The sequence below is a fragment of the Miniopterus schreibersii genome, assembly GCF_964146895.1.
Source record: "Miniopterus schreibersii genome assembly, chromosome: 12".
Taxonomy (NCBI): Eukaryota; Metazoa; Chordata; class Mammalia; order Chiroptera; family Miniopteridae; genus Miniopterus; species Miniopterus schreibersii.
Window position 1 is genome coordinate 37,134,902 of NC_138112.1, and position 14,361 is coordinate 37,149,262.

The 14,361-nt window shown below is 40.6% G+C and overlaps 1 protein-coding gene across 8 annotated transcripts in view; it reads right to left on the minus strand.

Annotated features, from left to right (window-relative positions):
- Positions 1 to 14,180, minus strand: part of NUP98 (nucleoporin 98 and 96 precursor) — a gene marked incomplete at its 3' end in the record, with an annotated part of 99,270 nt that extends 85,090 nt beyond the window's left edge. For all 8 annotated transcript variants that reach the window (XM_081154979.1, XM_081154982.1, XM_081154983.1 and 5 more), the window contains exon 1: positions 14,041 to 14,180. The remainder of the gene's footprint in view (positions 1 to 14,040) is intronic.
- Between the last annotated feature and the right edge of the window lie 181 nt (positions 14,181 to 14,361).

The window sequence follows — 14,361 nt, forward strand, 5'->3', positions numbered from 1 at the left end:
TTTGCCATCCATTTTCTTATTCACCCCCACAAAAAATAATTTGTTCATGTAAATCTGACATCATCTATGACACAAACATGCCAGGATTAAAAAACCGAGTAATGTAGTTTTTCTCTATGAAACTGGTCCTTACAGAAGATTTTAGTGGCACCAGGTGGTTCAACAGTCCAAATCCCATAGCTCCTAACAATAAAAATTTGATTTTTAATAATCTTATCCTAACACAGAAAACTAGATTCACACACATATATTTCAAAAGGGATTTTAAGTAGTAATAAAATATCCTGGGAAACACCTCAGTTTATAAGCTCTTATATATTATCCCAACAACTCTGAAAGGATATTATGCATTACAACCTATATTTTACAGATGAGAGAACAGAATCAGATGTTTAGCAAGTTTCCCAAGGTTAAAGTTTCACCGATCTTCTGACTTCCCATGGACACCTTTAATCTTAGGAAGGAATATACTATGCAACAAGAACATATGTAGTATTAAGAAAATTTATCTGTTCCAGATGCAAGAACAAGGCACAATGCAAAGACCAAACCCAATTTAGACTGCTGGAAAAAAGCATCTCACTCAAGCTCAGCCTATCTTTTTGGTTCTGGCAAGGATGAGCTTGGCTTAGTCTCAACCCTGATCATACTGAGATTCTAAATGTTTTTTTTAAAATTATTACCATGAAAGCAAACCAAGATTTTGAAGGGGGAAAAAAGCCTCATGATTTTTTATGATTGCTAGAAATTAAGGAATGACTAACACATTTAACCCTTTGCTCTTCAAACAAATCATTCATTTTCTTGGCTATGCTATGAAATGTCACAGACTCAATTAAATATGCCCCCCTCTCTACCCATGCCCATACCAAACCACCCACTAATTCATTCTTTAAAACCTAGCTCAAATGGCACCTCTTCTATAAGCTTCCCTAACTCCCTCTTGTAATCAGTCAATCATTCCTCTGGGCTTCCACATTTCCACAGCACTTTATGATTTGTTTACATGTATCATCTTGACCCTGACTCCCTATAATGGACACTGAGAGCGTCCACAGATCTCCCTTTATTTATTTAAAATATATCTTTACTGATTTCAGAGAGAGGAAAGGAGAGGGAAAAATAGAGAATGAAACATTGATGAGAGAGTCATTGATCGGCTGCCTCCTGCACACCCTCTGCTGGGGATCGAGCCTGCAACCCAGGCATGTGCCCCGAACCTTAATCTCCTGGATCACAGGTCAATGCTCAACCACTGAGCCATGCCTGGCCGGGCCACAGATCTACCTTTAGAACTGAATGATTTGTGGTCCCAGCTGCTGAAAAGTACTACCAGAAGACAGCCCTCAGCTGTCAGTCCTCTTCAGAACTGCCTCTGCTGAAGAGTGCTGCCTCACCCAAAATAACAACCTGTTTCTAGGATTGCCCATATCCAAAAGCCAGGACACTTTGCTCCACCTTGAAATAACTCTAAAGGGTGATCCCATCTTCATACTCTCCATGAGATTGGCTGAGACATTTATCAAAACAGTATCACAGCTGGTTCTGGTCAAGATAGCAGAATAGGTAACAGCAGTACTTGGAACCTCCCACAACCACATCAAAATTACAACTAAATTACAGAAACAACCATTATTCAGAACGCCTGAAATCTAGCTGAACAGAAGTCCTATAACTAAGAATATAAAGAAGTCACATCAAGACTGGTAGGAGGGGGGAGATGAGAAATGGGCTGGTCCCACACCCACATGTGGCAGTTAAAAACTGGGAGGAATATCTTGGCTTCAGAGGTCCTCCCTAAGGAGCAAGGGGGTCCCAGCCCCATATCAGAACTCCCAACCCATGGTTCCAGTGCCAGGAAGAGAAGGCCTCATAACTTCTGCCTATAAAAACCAGTGGAGATTGTGGCTGAGTGAGAGAGGGATCCTGGAGTCCCAGGAATTCCTCTTATAGGGCCTGCACACAAACTTACTCAGGCTCACTTGCACTGAGTTCCAGCACTAGGGCAGCAGCTCAAAAGGCACCAACAACATACAAGGAGGAACTGAATTGTCTGACATCAGGACAAGAGCTGGAGCAGCAGCTTTCTCCCTTGCATAAGTACTGGAAGAGGCCATTGTTCCTTTCCTGAGCCCTCCCTCCACAGAAGCCACAGGTGGGCGCCATATCTGAGTCTCCATCAACCTGGCTAACACTTCTTGCCCCACCCTGAAGATTCCCTGAGACCTTGCCCCACCCAACCACCTTCAAGCCCACCCAAGCCATTTCCAGTGGCTTTTCCATTTAAAAAGCCAGTATTGGCTCATGCTTCAGGCTATCCTAAAATCTCTCAAACAAGCAACATCTGGCCTCTGCATGCCCCATAACTCTTGCTAAATGGCGCCAGGCCTGGTACTAGCAGCAGCCAGTCTCCTTGGCTCACAACTTGGCCTCTCCCAGGCAACTCCAATCCCAGCCACCTGCTGATTGCTCTATAGCTCATGCTGGATGGCCCCAGGCAGGGCACAGGAGGTGGCTGACCTTGCACCTCCCAGGAGGCCCCAGAGCCAGTGCACCTGGTGAATAGCTTCAGACCATGCCAGATTACAACTCAAACACCTCTATGAGTGACACACTCAAGGGCCAGATTTGGTAGGCACCAAAGCCCCACTGAAGCGAGTCCTGCTCCATGGGGTCGGCCCCTGCAGAGCAACAGGTCCTCAGAGCCAACTGGCCCTCAGAGCCAACTGGCCTAGAGCAGGGTGTGTGTGTGTGTGTGTGTGTGTCAATCTCTCCCAGTCATATCTCAACAGCAATCAGGGCTCAACTACAACAGATCAGTGCCTTCACACAGGGGCACAAATGGAGAGCCCAGCTTGGGTGACCACAGGTCCTACAGAACACCTACTACATAAGGGCACTCTACCAAGTTCAGGAGATGTAGCAGCTCTACCTAATACATAGAAACAAACACAGGGAAGCAGCCAAAATGAGGAGACAAAGAAACAGGTCCCAAACGAAAGAACAAGAGAAATCTCCATAAAAAGAAATGAAACAAAGGCAAGCAAACTACCAGGTACAGAGTTCAAAACAACAGTTATAAGGATGCTCAAAGAACTTGGTGAGAACTTCAGCAGTATGAAAAAAGAACATGGAAGCCATAAAAAAAACGAAGGGTACACTAACTGAAATGAAGACTAAATTATAGGGACTCAACAGAAGACCAGATGAAGCAGAGAATCAAATCAGTGATTTGGAATATAAGAAAGCAGAAAACACCCAATCAGAACATCAAAAAGAAAAAAGAGCTCGGCGAACGTGGCACAGCAGTTGAGCATCAACCTATGATCCAGGAGATCAAGGTTCGATTCCCGGTCATGGCACATGCCCAGGTTGCAGGCTCGATCCCCAATGGGGGGCGTGCAGGAGGCAGCCAATCAATGACTCTCTCATTATTGATGTTTCTATCTCTCTCTGAAATTGCAAAAGAAATATGTATATAAAAAAAAAAAAGAGTCCAAAATACGAGGATAATGCAAAAAGCCTCTAAGGACAACTTCAAGCACACCAACATTTGCATCATGGGGATGCCAGAAGAGAGAGAGCAAGAAATCGAAAACCTATTAAAAAAAAAAAAAAAAAGCCCAGCCGGGTGTGGGTCAGCAGTTGAACATCGACCTAGGATCCAGGAGATCAGGGTTCGATTCCCTGTCAGGGCACATGCCCGGGTTGCAGGCTCAATCCTGTCTGGGGTGTGCAGGAGGCAGCAGATCAATGACAACACTCCCATCATTGATGTTTCAACTCTCTCCTCCCTTCCTCTCTCTGAAGTCAATAAAGATATATTTAAAAATAAATAGAAATTTAAAAAACTTAAAAAAAAAGTGGTGCACATATACAATGGAATATGATTCAGCCATAAAAAATAATGAAATCTTGACATTTGCAACAAAGATGGATGAACCTAGAAGGTATTATGCTAAGTAAAATAAGTCAGACAGAAAGACAAATACCAGATGACTTCACTTATATCTTCACTTATATGTGGAATCTACAAAAGAAAAGACACAAACAAGCAGAACAGACCCACTGATACAGAGAACATTTTGAGGGTTGCCAGATGGGCATGGGGTGCGGGCAGGGGGATGGGTTAAAAAAGTGAAGTGATTTAGAAGTACCAATTGGTAGTTACAGAACAGTCACAGGGATGTAAAGTATAACAAAGGGAATATAGTCAATAATATTGTAATAACTATTTATGGTGTCAGATGGGTACTAGATGTATTGGAGTGATCACTTCGTATGGTGTATAAGTGTCTAATCATGGGATTTTACACCTGAAACTAATAAAATATTGTATATCAACTGTAATTTAAAGAGAAAAAAAATGACCAAAAAACCCCCAAACATTATCATAACTCTGTTTCTGTCCCCTCATTCCTGCTTCCTTCTCTCTCGCACAGGTGGTGATCCCAAGAGCACTCTCTAGTAAAACTCATGCAGGATTATCTGTAACTCAAAGTATGCTTCCCAAGGAACTCAACCTATGAACCCCCTCAGTCTTCCCTAATACACAATGAACTTCTCCAGGACAGGGACAGTATAATTTACTATCCCAGAATCTGGCAGTGTCTGAAACAAAGATGTACTCATTTTCTAATTTAATGACAATCACCACTACTGTGTTTTTTAAACACAGACTGAATGATCAAGTTACTTTAGAAATTTATCCTAGATTGATTAATTCTGACAACGAAAGGAAGTCACGAAAGGGAAGATTCCTGGTAGAATTTATCATCTAATCCAGAGGTTGCAAAAAGAAAGAGATCACAAAATGGCTGGATACAAAACCAGCAGACACTTTTTTGTTTGGCATATATACACACACACCCATGGTGTCCCCACAAAAATGTATATACACACTTTGAATAATTATAAAGGCAGTGTTTATTAAAATACATTTCATTTTCAAAACTGAGCTATCAGCTGTTAAAGTATGTATACATTTTGGGGGAACACCCTTTTATGTATGTATGTGTATGTGTATATGTATGTTTGTGAGTACATATATGTATGTATATATGGCATATCATACACCTACATATATATGTATGGAAGAATGCTCATGTATATGTAATATTATCTTAAATTAGCTGATAACATTTAAAATAGGAAAATGTCAGAAAAACAGATTTTAGACTTTTCATGAAAAACCTGATGATGAACAAACTAGAGTATAATCACATCACGGCAATAACAGTCTGGAGCTTAGTAGCAACTGCACCCTTAGGACAGAGCCATACAGGCCCTGACTAGGTAGCTCAGTTGGTTAGACAATCATCCTGACATGCCAAGGTTGTGGGTTCGATCGCTGGTCGGCACATATAAGAATTGACTAATGAATGCATAAATAAGTGGAACAAATTGACGTTTCTCTCTCTTCCCCATCCCTAAAAATCAACTAATAATAAAAAATATTAGGTCAGAGCCATATACTCTCCAATGTGCCACAATATCCACCCAGTATCATTCATTTCCATCAGCTGCCGGGCCCCAACAAGTTTTGAGCTTGTAACTTCTGATATAATCAGAGAAAGGACCTATACATTAAAAACTTGAAGGGCATGTTAAGTGTCAGGAAGCACAATAGAAAGTCAAATTAAGTCAGAAAATGAACAGGAAATGTGAGAGAAAAATTCCTGGGGATTTAGAATGTGAACTGGGCCTTGAGGAACTAGGAAGAGAAGGGAAAGAGCATAAGACAACGTAACACAGGTAAGAATGGGTATTTGTATACCTATCCTGTCTGGCCTTATATCTCAACACCACACCCAGTTTCCCTCATATGGTAATCATATAATAAATGTACTTATCAGTTTATTTTGTAGTGATGCCATTAACCTTAAGTTACCCAACAATAGGAGTGAATCAGAGCACTCTGCTAAGTATGTACCTAGGATTTGGTATCAACAAAACATTAGGACAAAGTTACCCTATGAGAGTTATTTCAAGTAAAAAATGTTTAAGGAAAAAGCAAGTTGTGAAAAGATACATTTGACAGATTCTTTATGTAACACAGAAAAGTCAATACACTGATATTTATGGATACATATATACATAGTAAAAGTAAAGAGGACCTGGCCAGTGTGGCTAAGTTGGCTGGGCATTGTCCTGTGTATCAAGAGGTTGCAGGTTTGATTCCTGATCAGGGTACATGTGTGGGTTTTGGGCTTGACCCCTGGTAGTGGACATGCAGGAGGCAGCCAATTGATGTTTCACATCGAAGTTTCTCTCTCTCTGGAGTGAGGAAAGGAAATGGGACATGGGGCAGAGAATTTTCTTAATGTTTGCTTCCTCTATTAACAGCAACAAAAGATTTACAGGATATAAATATTTGCATTATTTTCCCATTTGGAAAAAAGTACAAAATCCACTCAAAAAAAGAGAAAGAAGTAATCCTAGGGACTGAAATGTGTGGAGCTTCTAAATCAACTCAAGTTTAAAGGCATGTCACACATTCTTGGACTGATACTAGTTAGCATCTGAGTTCTTACCATTTCCCAGGCACTGTTCTAAGCACTTTTTATGAATTATCTCATATAAATTTTCCAAGAATCCAGTGAGGTATTTTTACCCCTATTTTTCAAATGGTGAAATTGAGGCACAAGAAGTAATGTGCCCCAGATCACAAAGCTATTACAGTCATCTGCCACCTAACGATGTTTCAGTCAACAAGAGACTGCATATCTGATGGTGGTCCGTAAGATTATATTGTATAGCCTAGGTGTGTAGGTGTACACCTGAAACTAATATAATATTGTACACAAGCTGTAATAGGCTATACCATCGAGGTTTGTGTAAGTGCACCCTATGATGCTGGCACAATGAAATCACCTAATGATGCATTTCCCTGTTGCTATGTGATACGTGACTCCACTGACACTAGCTGTACCCCTAGAGCCCAGAATCTAGAGCTGTCCTAGAGAAAGAACACTGACAACTAAAGGGAAGCGACTTTGCAGTCACTATAAGTAAGGAGGATATAAAATCAAAATTTGGAAGTTTTGCCCTAGCTGGTTTGGCTCAGTGGTTAGAGTGTTGACCTACAGACTGAAGGATCCCGGGTTCGATTCCCACCAACCGTACATACCTTGGTTGCAGGCTCGATTCCTGGCCCCAGTCAGGGCACATGTGGGAGGCAACCAATTGATGTGTCTCTCTCACATCAATGTCTCTCTCTGTTTCTCTCTCCCCACCTTCCACTCTCTGAAAAAGCAATGGAAAAAATATCCTCAGGTGAGAACTGAAAAAAATAAAACAAAAATTTGGAAGTTTTGATCCAACACTATCAGGGGAAAAGAGACACTTCTCTGGTAAACATGGAAGTTCTAGTCACTAGAAAAGTACTATTTCTTAGAGACAGACAATTTACAAGGTATCCCCGTAGACTAGATGAACTTTCCTACAAAGGTTAACCACTTCCTTTATGGATGAACATACATTCATTGTATTTTTCTTTAATGAGGCATATTTAGAAAGAAAAAAAATCAAAATGAAATAGTGCTATACAGTAAGAGACAATGCCCTTAAAATTTACTATGCTCTCTCTGCCTAATCTTCTAATTAATAATTCAGACTGTACGATACAAGAAAGAGGTAGCCTTAATAACAGACACCAGCAGTTGAGTATCCCCCTACTGTCCCGAACGAAGCTCAATAAATTAATGTCCTGGTTTATACATCCAACTTTTGTGAGCTGTGTGAACTCTGGGCACAATGACAAAACTTTGTTTTCTTCCAGAAAAGTGATGGACTCTGACACATGGTAATACCTAAGCAACTGCCAACTCTAAGTGCTATCTGAATGACTAGGCAAGCTTGATGCTCTCTGACAACAAACAAGTTACACAATGGGAAGTATAGTTACACCTTGGACATTCTAGACCACTGCAAAAAGCTAATGTCGCAATAAAACGAGTCACAATTTTTTTGCTGGAGGAGGGTCTTGCCTTTGATTTGTAAAAAAAATGAAACATCTATGAAACGCAACAAATAAAGTATGCCTGTAATTTTTCCTTTCCATTTCACTGAGTTCCTTTGTATCATTCACTGATACAAAGAGCAAAAACAATAAATATTTGTTAGATGAATGGACTAGTACTTTCCAATTTTACAACGTACTTTTTCATATACTCTCATCTGATCTTCACAAAAGTACCAGAAAAGGCAGGAATTAGCATCTACACTTAAATTGAATGGGAAAATGTTCATTTTTTACCTAAAATGAGTGAGTGAGGAAGGATGGGAGAGTTAGATAGAATTCCAGGAAGAAGAGATCAGTCTAAACTTAATCACCTAACATCACATCTCAGAAAAATTATCTGCTATCCTCTGAATTGTCTTACTGTATCCTTCCTATGATTGATCCCCAGATCAAACCATTTTTCCCTTTAAGACATTCATTTTTTTCTCTATAAACTATGTCCCCCTTTCTTTCAAAAATTGCTGCTCGAACCTCACCTACTTCACAAGACTGTTCAAGATTAGATCCTTCAGAAACACTTCCCCTTCCCCTTTCCAAGCCCTGTTACATAAACTAAATGCCTCCCAGCTGTTTGTAGTTATGCAATATATGTTGTTATACTTGACACTTGAGTATATGAGCTCTGGTAAAAAGCATCTTGATTTTACTCAATTTCTCCCATTAAGGTGTAAATTAATTTAAAATAATCCTTAGTATCTACTATAGCTCCTTCCTTATAAGGCTGAGTAGCATTTTTTTCATCCTCTTAACATAATCCTCATTTAAAAAAAAACAGTAACGAAAAAAGTACATTAGCTTTGGATTGAGACAAATCTGTATTTAAAATTCTGCCCCTTATTACCTTTGCAATTCTCTATAAATCTAACATTAATTCAAAATAAAAAGTTAAAAAAGGAATGAAAAACCTTTGCCACTTGCTTGCTATGTGTAATTGTACTTAAGTCACTGATACTCAACCTCTTAGACCTCAATTTCTACATCTAAACAATAGACATTATATGGCCTACACTAAAGGACTGTTAGGACAAAGTTGCCTCAAACTAGAGCTCCTTAAAAGCAGGTTTCGTTTTTCAACCAACATTTTACAATATTTTTAATTAATAAAGTGTAATAATTTCTCCCACTCTAAACCATGATCGATCAATGCCTAATCAGAACTCCATACATAACACAATTTATTTCCCAATACAATTTATTTCATTGTCATCTACTAACCATTTAATACAACCATAAAGCACCACTGCAAATGACAAAAACAAACACACACATACGCACCTCCCCATACACAATATACTAAGGTCATTCTGATCATCCATCCTCTCCCACTCATCTCACATCTCTAGCCTCATTCCTAATTACTCACATTTATTATTTACAAACACACTTTCCTATTTATTTCTTAAGAGGCTTACTCCAGCAAGAAGAGATAGGTGTGTAAATAACAGTGATCTGTGCAAAGAAGCACATGGAAGCAAGACTAAACAAAGGTGTGAAATGATGGGTGGCTACAACACATTCCCTTCCAGAACAAACAGTCCTAATTCAGGCACTCGATTCTTTTTCTCCCCCCAGGCACTTGATTCTTTTCCCTTGATCAATGGTTTTCAAATATTTTTAGCTATGGAAGCCAGTACATAATACAGACATCAGCAGAAGCTGCCCTGGCAAAAATAAAGAGGGCTGGGTACAGTAGAGCCCTTTCAAAGAAGCTTCCTAACTCCTAAAGACTCATCTGATGAGTTGAGTGAAAACATTAACAACTGTATAACACAATTAAATTTGTCAACATTTGGAAGAGCTGTGTAACTCAGTGAACCAACGATTTCTAAATGACCAAAGCATAATGTCATAAAATCATGCATGGTTAACATCCATTCAAAATGCAAGAGCAGCCCAGCCGGGCGTGGCTCAGCGGTTGAGTGTCGACCTAGGATCCAGGAGATCAGGGTTCGATTCCTAGTCAGGGCACATGCCCCTGTTGAGGGCTCGATCCCCAGTCAGGGGCATGCAGAAGGCAGCCGATCAATGACTCTCTCATCATTGATGTTTCTATCTCTCTCCCTCTCCCTTCCTCTCTCTGAAATCAATAAAGATATATTTAAAAAACAAACAAAATGCAGGAGCAAATGAATTTTAATGTACGAGTATAAAAGTCCAATGATATAGTTTCAGATTCCATATTGCAACAATCTTTAAAAAGGTTTGAGTATAGTGTCAAAGAGTATCTACAATTACTTGAAAAGGCTACTTGAAAAATCCCCCTTTAATTATTAAAGTCATCTAAACTGTAAAAAACTAAACAAACACTCTCCTCCCTTTTCCAATATCTGTATAAAGCTGGATTTTGTTCATACTTCAACCAAAACAACATAACCATTAATGCAAAAGAAGAGCTGCAAATCCAATAAGCCAGATATTAATGAGATTTACAAAAATGTAAGATAACACCACCTTTGTCACTAAATTTTTAGCAATTTTTCATAAAATTGTAATGTTAACAAATTAATTGATTATTTTTGAAATCAATAAATCTTTTACAAATTTGTTTTAATTTCTAGTACAGTAATACCAGTAGATAGAACCCACATAAATAAAAGCTGTTTGGAGTCTTCTACAAGTTTTAAAAGCATAAAGGAATCCAGAGACCTCAAACTTTGAGACCTGCTCACCTAGACTTGCTATAACAGACCTACAGTTCCACATCTTCCAACCTACCCTACATTGCCCACGGCTTAAACTCACTTTTAGTATCAGACTTAGCTAATTAGAGCTATATTTTAAAAAGCAATTTTTATTTCTCTACTGAAAATTTGTAATTGTTCCACACTTCACTGAATTAAGCACAAACTCTTCAACATGGCAATTATCAGTATTTATTAAAGTCTTTAGTGTCAGTACAATGGGACGAAGCCTCTTAGCAGTTCATATTTATGTACATCAGTGAAATGGAAAAATAATGGAATCACAAAGCATCACATTTAACTACATCAATTCAACTACAAGCTCCTGTGCCCTCTTTCACAAAAATAGATACATACTGCTTTGCTTTACTTACCCAATGGTCTATTCCCTTTCAAACAAGACTCTGACCGTTCCTATACCGGAGAATAGGAGGCTACCACAGAAATGAAAGGAGAAACTGAAGAAAATGAGTCTAGGACTCTGCAGCTTCCCAATACCAGATGTCAACAATTTAAAGGTTTTTCAAGGACAATTTTAACAAAACGCAACTTATTAGCTGACTTTACAAGCATCCATCAGGCAACATAAAGGTATGATTTCACTAAAATACGTATTGGGAATAGTCTCTGGAGGAGTGGCCTCAATCAGAGGCAATTTTGCCTTGCAGGGGACATTTGACAATGTCTGGAGGCATTCTGGATGGTTACAACTTGGGAAGGGGGTATTACGGGTATCTAATGGGTAGAGAGGCCAGGAATGTTGCTAAACATCCTACAATAGAGAAGACAGCTCCCCCACAATAAAGAATAACCTGGCTCAAAATGTCAACAGTGTCAAGGCCAAGAAACCTTGCTCTAGAGACATACTATATCAAACACAGTGGATCCTTGAGTAACTTCATTTAGTTCAACATCATTTTGTTACAATGTTTATGAGGTGTCACAAGAATTTAACACATTTATATCAATTAGCCTATGGTCAAATTGGTTGTGTTATACGTAGTTTCACTACAGTTCCAAGAACCTATCAACGATGCTAAGTGAGGACTTATTGTACTTAGGTTCAATTCTGAACACAAAAAATGCACCAAATTTTCAAGAAACATTTACATACCTTGCCTCTAATACCTATTGTTTAATCTCTGAATTTCTAAGTCCTCTAACCTTTCAACAAATTCCATAATTACAGATGTGGTCTTTATTAGAAATTAAACATCAGTATTACTATCCCTTACTTCCTAGGTTAACTACCACCATAAAAATAATATCGCAATAAAATAATATAACTAATTTTTTTTTTTAAGCTGTGAATGTGGTTTACTGAATGTTCTACTTGCTCTTAGCTATCTAGGAGTTGGTAGGCATGAATAAAGTCAGGTACCTAAGCACCATGTAACATATAAATGGTATGGGTTCTCTTATCCTGGCCCCCTATTTCAGGAGCACATAAATACACAGCTTCTTTACAGGCTATTTTTAGGTTTAACTCTTCCATATTTGTTTACTCATTCAAGCAAACACACTGAGAGCCTACTATGTGCCAAACAACCTGAATATAAAGATAAGACAGAAATATTTACCACATACTAATAAAAAGACAAACAGCTAAAACAAAATTACTTGTGCTATAAACAGAAATATCAAACCATGTTAATGGAAGTTTGCAGGGGAGAGGATGCCAGGAAAGGCTTTCCAGACGAGACTGATGCTTGGACTGAGAAAATGTCACAGAGAACATACCCTGTTCATATCTTAGTATTTAGACTACAGTTCTCTTCGGCTCTTACACACTACTCTCTTTCAGTTTTGCTCTGTCATCTAAACAAGAGCAAAGTGAAGATATGACTGATGTAAATGGACCAAAGTGACAACTAACTTACTTTCATCAAATCTTTTTAAATTGATTTTTAGACAGAGGAAGGGAGAGAGGGAGAGACATCAATTGGTTGCCTGCCCCATGAGCCCTGACCAGGAATCAAATCTGCCACCTTTTGGTGTACAGGACAACGCTCCAACCAAGCCACACAGGTGAGGGCTCATCAAATATTAATGGAGTCAAAAAGTAGTTCTACCAATGTATTTCCTAGTCCCTCCATCCTGTCCAGCTTCTGATTTTGTTTTTTAAAATTCTAACTTCCTCCACCAAGTAAACATACCATCTGTCACCCAGTTAACAAGGGTTCCTTTCTTAATTTATAAGGCTGCCACAGGGACTGCTCATTGGTTTTTCTGGCCTTTTCTTTCTTCCACTTAGTTTCTTTCTCAAAATGGAGTTTAATTTTCTCACCTTCTTCTACTACAAAACTCTGAATTCTGTATGAGAGAAGCCATGAGTTCCAAGTTGAAAGAACTACAAATTATTGCTGCCTACCTTTCTAAGTCTCCTCTGTATTTTCTGTTCTCTATGCCAATACTGCTGTGGGTCGCTAACTGGACTCCTTCTTCTGGGTCCCCAGGAGAATAAAATTTTTTTATTTGGAACAGGAAACTAGCCAATAACTTACCGTCTCACCTATTCGTTTTACAGTACATAACATTACTGACATCCTTTAACAAACTTTTAAGTTTAGTTCTCATGGTCTAGGCTGGGGTACTACTAAAATGAAGCGTCAGCCTCATGATAATGTAGTAGACAAATTTCTAGACTGAGTCAGACCCGGCACTGGCTAATCCCGTCCCTTCCCTGGGCCTGGGCCTCTCCATCTAGAAACCCTGCCGGTGACCTAGCGTAGACAGGCTTAATTACTAAGGTCCTTATGGCTATACAGTAATCCAAAAACCCCATCTTTCTCATTTAGCTTTACATGAAACACGTGGGGGACCAGAAAATAATCTTCCAGACTCCACTAACCCGATCTTAATTCTCAGATGTTTCAAAAAGCTAACAAACTCTAGATCCACCCACCCTATCCCTGAAGCTGCCAATTTCCCCGGTAGAAGAGGCCAAGGCAAATAAAGCCCACCCCACTCGAGTGTCAAGGAAGAGCTGGGAGACCATATTCAGGGTTTTAAGGGACTGCACCCGCAAAGGGCCGGCCCACCTGGTCGTCGCCGGGCACATGATTAAGTCCAACTGGAGAGATGGACGCTCCCTCACCGTAGGTTGCGATGGGAGCCCAGGGGCCCCGACCGCACCGATATAGCCTTATTCTCCCAATTCCCGAAGAGCCTGCCGCGCCTCCCAGCCGCGGGCTCGCCCCCTCCCTCAGGGCAGAAGTGCGCGCGGCGCGCGAGACTCGGGCGCCGAGAGGGCCCGGGAAGCGCCGCACACCGCCCGCCCAGGAGAGAGGAGGAGCCTGCAGTCCCGAGCCGCCACCATCCCGGCTCCCGACTTACCGCGGCGCGGTGGGGGAGGGGAAGTGCCAGGAGTAAAGGCCTAGGCCCGTTCGCCACCCGCCGCTCCGAGAGCAGCGCGCGGCCGCCACGAAACCGTCGCCACCGCCACCAGCACCGACACCGACCGCCGCCTCGGGCGCAGCGCGCAGAGGGCCAGACTGCGTCACACGCCGCCCGCCGTCAGAGGCTCGCTCCGGCCGCTCCGCCCTCGCTGCCTGCGCATTGGCAGCCGACGACGCCACTCTAGGCCCACCCCATTATTCATTGGGCAACGAGCCTTTTGAAACTGAACGTGAGGGGCGGTCTTTGGGGAGGAGGCGA